The sequence below is a fragment of the Nipponia nippon genome, unplaced genomic scaffold (genome assembly GCF_047370975.1).
Source record: "Nipponia nippon isolate SJK-2023a ecotype South Korea unplaced genomic scaffold, ASM4737097v1 scaffold_4, whole genome shotgun sequence".
Classification (NCBI taxonomy): Eukaryota; Metazoa; Chordata; class Aves; order Pelecaniformes; family Threskiornithidae; genus Nipponia; species Nipponia nippon.
Window position 1 is genome coordinate 28,217,828 of NW_028262358.1, and position 8,740 is coordinate 28,226,567.

The 8,740-nt window shown below is 40.4% G+C and overlaps 1 long non-coding RNA gene across 1 annotated transcript; it reads right to left on the reverse strand.

The window, feature by feature from the left end:
• Positions 1–405: 405 nt before the first annotated feature.
• On the reverse strand, positions 406–7,825 carry LOC148053232 (uncharacterized). Its single transcript, XR_015708481.1, has 3 exons — positions 7,721–7,825; positions 7,145–7,213; positions 406–4,692 (listed from the first exon to the last, which is right to left on the reverse strand). It is a non-coding gene; the product is annotated as an uncharacterized LOC148053232 (long non-coding RNA).
• Positions 7,826–8,740: the final 915 nt, after the last annotated feature.

The window sequence follows — 8,740 nt, forward strand, 5'->3', positions numbered from 1 at the left end:
CACTAATTCCAGAGTAAAAATTTATGCTTTCTGTAATTTCATGATGTATTATATAAATATAATATCAGAGTTATAGAAGTATACTAATAGCTATTTCTTATTTAATGTTATCCTTCCATAGGCACTAAAAGCAGAAGAATGTACAGATCTCTTTACTCATGCTTATAGAGGTCAGCATAAGACAACCAAGTTGTGATGAAAAGCACTGTTGTGCTTGATCAACATAACATCTTTTAATATACAGGCAGCACAGTACTTCTGATGTCTTTTAATTGTTCTGTTTTTCTAATACCTAGGTATTAAAAAAAGTGATGTTAGGTGCTTTAGTTAGACTGGTGTCACCTAATAAGCTTTATTAGATTTCAAAACATCGCTTTTTCATATCTCTTTAATCATTCCCTGAGTACAACGTACATATGAATAATTCATTACAGACAAATCAAGTAAATCATTTCCCAAGATGCTGCATATTTATTCAGGACTCAAAGTCCCTTCCTTTAATAATTGTAAGTATATTTCACTGAATTCGAGTTAAGGAAGTCAACGCACAAAAATCGGCATTTTCCGCAGCAGCCCGTGGATGGTGTTTAGCTGACGGCACAGCTGTTTGAACAGCTCTTTGTGCGGGTTACCAGGGAATGCCCACAGAAAGCCTGTTTGTGTGCTTTACTGGGGGAACTGGGGGGAGGGCTTCTCTACAGGCACTGAAATGTATTTTCTACTCATGTTGTACAATCTCTTTCCAAGTTTTGAATCTCCTGGCACATTTTTATGCTCCCTGTTGACCTCATCATCATCATATAAAACATGACTTGGAGAAAGAGAAAACAGGTGGAGGCTCAGTTTTAGTGCTTCCCATTCTGCCCTCATTGCTTCTTCCCACCCTGCTGCCCTCCTTCTCCTGCTCCCTCCCCCACTTCAGTTACCCAACAAAAAGCAACTAGTGAAAAACTAGCCAAGGAAATGTTTCACAAAAAAAGTTCCATGGCACCCTCTCCCTGACACACACATACAAAAGGCAGCCTTAGTAATAACTACAACCATCCAGCAAATCCAAAAAAGCCTACATAATGAACGTACGAAAGTGTGAACTGCTAAACTGTGTTATTCAGTTAGTTCGTGGCAGTACAGTTTTAACATAAATGGGTTTGACATTTGATTAGAAATAGACACTTTTTCTTTTTTTTTCTTTCTCTTTTTTTCTTTTTCCCTGTCTTTTTCTTTCTCTTTCCCTTTTTTTTCTCTTTTTCTTTTTTTCTTTCTTTTCTTTTCCTTACTGGAAATGAATTATATTCAGAACACGCTGGAGCACAGATAAACGAGGGCTAACGTATTTTTAACTTGATTACATTCTGAAGTGATGTATAGAGGCGCATAGCTACAGTAAGTGATTCCATGGAGAGAAAGGGGGAGGGAAGGAGGGAGGGAGGGAAGGGAAAGCCCTCCGCGGATATGATAAGGAAAGCTGGGATGAATTGTGGGCTCTGTTCTCTGTTATCCAAGGGTGGCTAGCTGCTGCTGCACTAAAGGCCTTTATTCCCTGCCTGTGGGAAAGTGGTGGGCGAAGGCTGCGTTCTCAGTTACACTGCACATGCAGATTTTAATTAGCTGGATTAAAAACAAGACCGTATCATGTCCTTTAGCAGTATTCTATCTAGAAACAAAAGATTTTCTTTCCTGGCTTCTGCAAGCAGCACAGTACAGCATTAATAAAAAAAAGGTCATGGCAGTTCAAGATGAAAGGTCACACATGATAGAAACTCTATGTGAGGGGGGCATCATGTTTATCTCTGTGATAAAGGAGCTCTGTCCAGGCAGGTCAGCACAATGTGCCTCAGCCATAGGAAAATATAAACATATGGGGTGGATAGATGGTGGAGTGGGGAGTTTGGCAAAGCACGTTCAGTTGTGGAAGTAGAGAGGGGAAAAAAGAGAGAGAATTGTTAGAGAGAGAATATAAGCTGAAAGGATCCAGCTTTAAAAAAGCTAAAGAGGGTCAAAAAGAGCCTGAGATGAAGCCTGGGGTGATGGCTGCATAGCACAGCTCAGGGCCTATGCAGTGTGAATAAGCATCAAGCCTGTGGTGATACCCTCTGCCAGCAGGCAGGGAATGTCAGCTTGGACCACTGGGCTACGTCCTTGCACCCCACAGGCCACTTATACATGGGCAGAGCCTGTACTCTTCTGCCCATGAAAGACCATGGAAATACTCCTCCCTGGGTCAAGCTTGAAGCCTCTGTCTAATTCCAGAGGATCCCCAAACTGAGTGCTTGGGCTGAGATTGGTTTTTTTATGTTTTATTTGGGCCACTACAACTATTGTGCTGGGATTTTGTGTGTTGGGGTTTTTTGTGTTGTTTTCTTTTGTTTCATTTTTTTAATGGAGAGCCAGGCTTTTCCCCAGTGAAGACCAAAGGAATCTGCATGTACTTCAGGAGGAGCTTTAGCAGCTCTCTAACCCGCAGCCTTCAAGGCTTTGCCCTGGAATGCACTGACCACTTTCAACACTGCCGTTATCAGTGGGAGGGAGATGCAAGCCCTCCTCAGCTTCTCTCAAGATCAGACTGCAAAAATAAACACATTATGGCCTTGCAAACCTTAACTGATGCAATGGTCTCAATTGGTCTGAGTAGAGCCACTGCCATATGCAAGCATCCATGGGAGAGTGCTTCAGGCTTGAGGAGCAACACGGAAAGGGAAGGAAAGGGACCCAAAGGTAGATTAGGTCAAATGTGTCTCCTCTGCTTTGGCATACTTCCTGCTTTTCAAAGTCTAGCTCAGGAAAAAATGATCAATTTCTATGTAAACCATTCTGGGCAACAATTCTTTTCTTCGTAACATTTTCATTAAATAAGATTCACACAGCCCAGGCCAGGTATGACCATGTACATGTTGAGCTCCATAGCCTCTTTCATGAGACTGATCCATGAATAGGTCAATTAAGAAACAAAGAGTCTTTTTAACCTAACAGGAACATTGGGTGAAAGCACACAATCAAGTTCTCATAGTCCAGCAAGGTGCTGCACATCAAATGACCGCATTAATTATCAGCATACTCTTAGCCTGTAGCAAACCTGAGGCAAAAAATGTGTTAGCTTAAATGTCGTTGAAATCAGTACTTGTCAGCTTCAGTAATTCAATCATATGTCTGAGCTCTAAGTAAAGGCTAGTGCTAGAAACCAGAAACCTTCTGGATAAAACAATACAGTTTTTCATTTTGAGCAGCAATTCAGTATACTAGTTACCTACCAAACTGATAATGCAATGATTAAAATGTCCCAATTCTGCTGCTGCTGCTGAGATCATTGAAAAATCATGGTTTAATTCAATACACGTAGGTCATTTTCTGTAATCTCTGTAATACAGCATGGCCTAATGTAATCATTTTGTATGAGCTTTTTAAACCAACTTGGCCTTCACTGCCATTTATCTTTAGAATAGAGAGAAAGATTATAGCATGAATTGCCTGGTTCTTATTTATATTGCTGCAGGCAGAAGTATAACACAGTACTGTGAAGGAGAGTGTTACATGGGTTAACTGGGGTACCAGCTGCACAGTTAACCCTAGAAACACAGAGCATCAGCTTCCCAAACAATCTCATGCTATAGGACACTTCAGGCTTATCCACACCCACCCCCAGTGCTCTGACTGTGAAAACATCTTGATAGAGGGGTGAAGGCACTTGTGTCCATTTTGCAGGGTTTAAAATAAATTCCCTTCCCAGACATGTGAAAAAATTTGCCATAGAAATAAAAGGGAGTTCACATCAGTTTAGCATGCTTACATGACCTTGAGCACCTGGTGTGTTGGTATCTCAACACCTCATAGCTTTTTAGCCTTTTATCGAAATGGAGTGCTGAGTCCTTTCTCAAAGTTACTTGCTCAAAGCCATAGGAGATCCTTCACCATGGAAGAGAGCTGAAGCTGGCTTTTCCAGAACCTCAGCTTGTGTGATAAACCTCTTGGTAGGTTCAAAACTAACAACAAGTTTTGAACAGGCAACAATCCAATTTTATTACTCTATGAGATTTTAAAAATGTTCATTTCAGTACTCATTTGGTAAAAAACAGAACAAGAGAAAAAAGAATCCAAATGTGAAGGAGGTGAACAAACTAATGATTACGCTTCTCAGTGGCTTCTGGTCACTGAGGCCAATAGGGGTTTTCTGTTGACTCTTGACAGTGTTACTGAGGTTTCACTCTGACACTAAATAAACTAAACAGGACCAACAAGGCATGGGCCTGAGACTGTCCCTACTACTAAATTGGTCCCTGGCATAGTCTTGGCTGAAGCCTGCTTGTGCTCTCCCAGACAATGCCAAAGCACAGCTTGGGTATTAACCTGGGTCAGGGGCCATCTCCAATAGGCATTTTGGATGCGACCACTGTGATTTGGAGGGTAAGAGAGTTTAGTTGTGTGAATGCAAGCTCTTTCATGCCAGTTGGCCTCCAGGAAAAGTCTCTGACTAATTTTATTTAATAGTTTAGATATAGTCAGTGTGTCCAGGTCTTCCTTTCATTTCCAGTCTTGCCGAAGCCAGCAATCAATTCTCAGTCCAAACATTGGCAGTGTGACATGGCATTCAGTAGGGTGACAGGAGAAACACGATTTGACCATGCAGATCTCATAAATGCAACACAGTTCATTATATTTTAAAGAAAAGCACTGTTTGGGGAGCGGACTGAAGCAGACCTGGAAGTAATAAACAAACCACAACATAAAATGACACAAACAATTGAAGAATGAGTAGGTCAATTTGTTTCAATTAATTAGGGGCTAGTTCTGTGTTACTATAAAGCTGTCTGCACAATAAATATATATCTGGATAGTCTTTTTTATAAATACAAACTGTGATATTATGTAAATTCCAGGTGCATTGTTAAAGACATTAAAAATAGTAACTCTTACTTTAAGTATCATAGAAAAAATGGTAGATGGAAGAAAACAAGCATTTTAAACAAAGACTTTCTCGTTTAAAGCAATAATCATCAACATGTGGCTTATATGTAGTATGTGGCAGCTGCAACAACATTCATATCTCAGTGTGCCTGGTCTTAGGCAGAGCAAGGGAAGTGCTGAAAACAGTAGCATTTCTCATGGATCTGCTCCAGATCCCACAGAAGTCAGGAAGAATCTACCCTCCATGCTTGCTTTCACACTTGGGTAGCACAGCTAATGTTGAGCAAATAAACCACAACTATGTGGCGCTCTTCCAACAAGCCAGGCACATAAGAAAAAATGTCTATCCCCTCCTAAAGAGAGGATTTGGGGGTGGGGGGAAGAAGAGAAGGAAAGAGATGGCACCACAGCCACCTGGTTCCTTCAGCAAAGTCTGTCTTGCACTAACCCTGACATCTGTAAAGGCCTTGAATCCCCCAAGATCCATCAGATAAATAACCATGGTGGAGGTTGTTTTGGGGGGGAGACAAGGGAGTATGGTTTTATTTATTATTATCCTTAATATGATGTTGCAAAACATTGTCCCTGCTAGAAGTACTCATAACACAATATTAAATCATCACAACATGAACCTGAGTCTTGGGCTCAGCTGGCCTACATGCTCTGGAAAGATCATTAGTTTAAAGTTTCTGCTGTTGGTAACTGAGAAACAATGACATCCCTCAGGAAAAAAACCTTTCTTTCCAGCTCTGCACTGCACTCCTGATGCTTCTGCCCCACTGCAGAATATTTTATGGGGAAAGAGAAGGGAGAAGGCTAGCTGATCTCTTCTCCAAAGAACATGGCCATTGCACTGGATAAGCAAATAAGGGCTGGCTCACAAAGAAGGTAAGATCCTTCTACAGATTCCCAGGGACAGACCAGCTGCTAAGGACTGTGAAAAGTGAGCTCTGGCAATTTAAGAGAGACACCAGAGAGATATAAAAAGCATGTGTACTTTTCCATATCCTCGGTGCACATGAGCTCCTAAAGGAGAGCTCCAGCAGGCATAGTTGTATCTACCTAGCAGTGAAGCGGACTGCAAGTTTATCATGTTCGGCTTGCTTAGCTTTCCCACAGTAAAAATATTTTGTGTCAACATGAGTCAAGCTAAGAACACAGATCCTCATTGCTCACACAGATGCATTCACTCAGATGTTTTCTCCTATCTACTCTACACTAGGAAGTGAATCTGAGGTAAGAAGCAGCACAGGAGACCTCCTATAGTGGCGCATGTCAAACTCTGAAGAAATGGTAGTCTGTTGTGTGCAAACTTAAAATAACACTTGGGAGAGGTGACAGGAGGTAAACTGATTTCCAAGTAGTTTCTAAAATAATGAATTCTATCCATTTCAAAGTTGGGTTTTTGTTTTTAATTTTGACAGCATTTTTGAGATTTAATTTCAAGTTGAGGGTGTCTGTCCCAACCAAAAATACACACAAATATGGACTCTGTAAACCTCTAACCTATACATTTGATTTGAAACCCCAGGATTACCTTGGTAAATGACAAGTCACTGAAAAAAACTCATAACTGATATTAAATCATAAAAGTAAGGCAACAAATGAGAAACCTAAATAATTTCTTGAAAATCTGTTCTCTATGGATCAAAAATTAATAAACATTCTCTTTAGGGCCTCAGAACTGACAGTACTGTGGCATGCACAATGCAAACATGCTTTGCTCCCAAAGACCTGGCACCAGCATTGCTATTGTATAACACAGCTTTAAACCCGCTCTGAAGCAACGCTGTAAATCAGGACTCATTTCACCAAAGTCAATGGAGCTAAATGACCGTAAAACTGGTATGAGAGAGAAATCAGGTTGTTAACCTCTAAGTAGAGCTTGCACTTGTCTCACAACCTCTGTTTGGTCAGGATATATTTTATTCATTCAGAGTGTGAAATGAGAGCCTCAAGCTAGGAAATGAGTATTTGATTGGAGTTGAGCTATGCTTGATATAACTTAATGATACTAAAATTTAGCATAAACTTCTTGGCCCGTATCCAATAACATTGCCTGAATTGGAATGGGGGTGTCTGATCCTAACCTCAAACAGCAACTTGGACCATCTTCTGCCCACACAGTCTAATGCTATGAGAACCCAAGAGCAACTCCAGGCTTCCTTCTTTGACCTGGAAGTTCCCACAACATTTCCCCAGAAACACTTAAGTATCCACCAGGGAAACAAGAGAGATGACTTACCTATCAGATGGTGGTAGTAGATAGGTTCTGGTTCTTTCTCTTGGGAATAACTTGATATTTTATATTACACTATAATTAAAAAGAGGAAACTGAGGTCAGGAACCAGAGCCTCACAACATCTACTGTCCCCTCCACTTTTTAAAAATGGGCTTTACTTGATGTCTTATTTCCCAGAAGAAAATTTTTACCTAAATTTTCAGTAGGCTGAGGTGCATAGTATTGACTGTTGGCTGGCTGGGAAGGAATTCTCCCTCAGGAGCCCTGAGGCACCTTCATTGAACCGCAGGATCAAAACACAGGTATGTGATTTAGGTTATCTAAACTACTCTGCAGAGGACATAAAACCCTCTGAATTCAGGGAATGTGGCCCTATGTATCCATGGGCCAGGAGAATAACTCCTCCTTACAATGGACCTTTAAACTCCATGAAAAACATCATCCTAATGCTCAGTAGCAGTCAGACAGCACACAGGATGTCAGGGTCCTTTAGAAGGGAAAGGAGAACAATACAGAGGATGTCATTCTGCCGTTTCATAAGTTCACGGTGAATACTGAGTACATCTCTGATCCCCTCACCTCCCCAAGGGCATAGCAGAAGGACGAGAGCTGCAACAGGGTCCAACAAGGATTATCTGATGTCTAGAAAAGCTTCTCTACATGCAGAGTTTAGGTTGCAGAGGATTCCTCGGTTTGGAAAAAAGATAACTGATGAGTAGTTGACATAAAATTATGAAAAAAATGAAGAAAGTATACAACAATTATTCAGCATTTATCATAACATAAAAGCTAGGAAGGCATACTAGGAAGAGTAAGACATGCTAGACTAGGAAGACTAAGGGACATGCTGTTTTGTTTTATACAGCCACACAATGTTGTAAAGGCCCCAACTATTAAAAACCCAAACAAAATACAATTAGATATACTCTTAAAAAAAAAAAAAATAGCTGGCTACTGCACATGGAGATATGGACTCCTTCACTTCTTTCTTTGCATGCATTTTGAAGATCTGATCATTTCACTCCAATTAGAAGAGATTCTAAAGTCCGTATTATTTCATTAAGTTTGTAAAAAATGCCTTAAAATTCACCATTATCTAAAGTTACATATTAAGATAGCAGTTTTACGTACATATTCAAAGGAAAAAACATTAACTAGATGTTAAGAAACTGCCACATCCAGATCTGGATATTAAATTTTTCACTCTTCAGAGGCATCTGGAACGTATTTAATGATTAGTGCTATTAGCAGTATGTTATGTGGTAATTTAATACAAATTGGGGAGTGTATGCAAAAATTGTTCAGAATGCAGCTCCTGATTTCTGATTTCCAGCTACATTGTAATTTTAAGGCATTTATCCATGCTGTTTGGTTTTGGCCCTTGTTTGTGTGGTAGAAAATCACGACAAAAGAGCCATCCAAAAATGTGAGGAAAAATTTAAGGAAAATACACAGCTTTATTTTTTTTTTTATTGCAACCAGAGGTCCAAAAGAGCAAAGGCAACCCCAGAGTTTTTACAACTCCAGCCCATAAGCTTCTGTCACTGAGTGAAAGGAGGAAGATGGCAGAGAGGGAAGGGACGAAGCCCTGGCCTGGGT